Source organism: Pseudorca crassidens, chromosome X, assembly GCF_039906515.1.
Source record: "Pseudorca crassidens isolate mPseCra1 chromosome X, mPseCra1.hap1, whole genome shotgun sequence".
Classification (NCBI taxonomy): Eukaryota; Metazoa; Chordata; class Mammalia; order Artiodactyla; family Delphinidae; genus Pseudorca; species Pseudorca crassidens.
The window spans coordinates 133702038-133704134 of NC_090317.1; positions in this window are offsets into that span (position 1 = coordinate 133702038).

Consider the following 2097-nt stretch of genomic DNA (forward strand, 5'->3'; position numbering starts at 1 on the left):
AAGGACCTTCATCAATGAAAAATACTTTGAATTATGCTCCCGTAGGAATAAAAAAGATGTGTCAGAGCTTGAAAAGGTTTACAGGAAACAGTTATTTACGTTTTCACATCCAAGCAAACATGAAAACTGTACCATTTGGAGCACTGTTGTTGGGTGTGTGTGTGTGCTCCGCACTCCGCACTCTGCGTGTGCAGTACCCTCACGCTCCCCTCACCCCAGAAGGAAGAAGCAAGGCTGACATGCAGGCTGACTCAGGCTTGACTGGGGACCAGAGGCTCGGAAAGGGAGCTGAGGGTCTCAGGGGACCCCAGCCAGGTCCCCAGGATGGAGGATCCTCATGGGAGGAAGAACCCCAGGTGGTACGTGACTTGATGAGTGCCCCCGTCATCCCGTTCCTTTAATTCCCACATCTTGGGCAGCTGAGTGCTCTGGGAGGACCTCTGTGTGCACATAGAGACCTCTTATAACGGATGTGTGTTTGTACATCCGCGTCACGCACCCACATGTGAAGAGCTGTGCTCTATGGAAATGACAGCTGTGTCAACACCGCTGGCTTAGGATCAGGTCCCAGCCTCTGCGCTGTGAAATACCAAACTTCTCCAAGTTCCCGACTGGCTTGTTTATTTTATAACTGGACGGGGATCTCCTATACAGCTTTAGGAATGTGGTCGATAAGATTGTAATCATTTTGTACGGGAACCGATGGTGACTAGACCCATCGTGGGGAACATTTCGTAACATAGGCAAATGTCCAGTCACTGTGCAGTATGTCTGAAGCTAACATAACACGATACGTCAACTCTATTCAAATTTTTAAAACTTCTTCATCACACTTGATTTGCTTTGATACATTTTAACTGTCAAACATCCCACCCCATAATGTTGCAGACGCTGAAAGACCCTGAGGCTGGGGAATGCAAGGGTGAATGTCACGGGTGCAAAGCCCGCCCACCAAGGAACAGATGCCCACAGGTGTCTGGCTGGAAAAACCAATAATGTGATAAGACATAATATTGTATTTCTTCTGCAGGAGCACAAGCTTTCCAAACCATCCTTCTCTGTCCATGCTGTATCGCTTAACTTCTTCAGAATAAGTTTACACACACTCTAACTGGAAGAGTTATAAGCAGAAAGTCAGACACTGAGAAGAAACCTTTTTCTTTTCCCTCAAACTTCACGTTTAGACCTATGTCTTCTATAACTAAGGGAACACCGGTAAGGGGCAAATGGTGCCCCACTGGGACCCTCTCACTCTTTTTTCAAACTGTATTTTTTTGAGTAGAGTTGATTTATAATGTTGTGTTAATTTCTGCTATTCAGCAAAGTGATTCAATTATACATATATATATGTATAAACACGTATATACATATACATTCTTTTTCATATTCTTTTCCATTATGGTTTATCACAGGACATTCAGTATAGTTCCCTGTGCTGTACAGTAGGACCTTGTTGTTGATCCATCCTATCTATAATAGTTTGCATCTGCTGACCCCAAACTCCCAATCTTTCCCTCCCCCACCCCCTCCCCCTTGGCAACCACAAGTCTGTTCTCTCTGTCTATGAGTCTGTTTCTGTTTTGTATAAGTTCATTTGTGTCGTATTTCACATTCCACATATGAACGATACCATATGATATTTGTGTTTCTCTGCCTGACTTACGTCACTTAGTATGATAACCTCTAGGTCCATCCATGTTGCTGCAAATGGCATTACTTCATTCCTTTTTTACGGCTGACTAGTAACCCATTGTGTGTATGTACCACATCTTCTTTATCCATTCCTCTGTTTATGGACACCGAAGTTGCTTCCACGTCTTGGCTACTGTGAACAGCGCTGCTGTAAATATCGGGGTGCATGGATCCCTCTCACTGTTTAGATGACAAGAATCACCTCTCAAGTTTGGGGGCTACAGTTCAGAAAAACTTTCTTGCCCCAAATGGGTTTCAACCATCATCTTCCAGAACCTGCTTCTGCAAATATATTGTGCGCATGTGTGTTTGGTTTAATGGACATCACTGGCAATTAACTCTCAAAGGTGGAAAGACCCCAAAATGGATATATCTGGAAACACTTAACGTACTTAAATGTGCTGT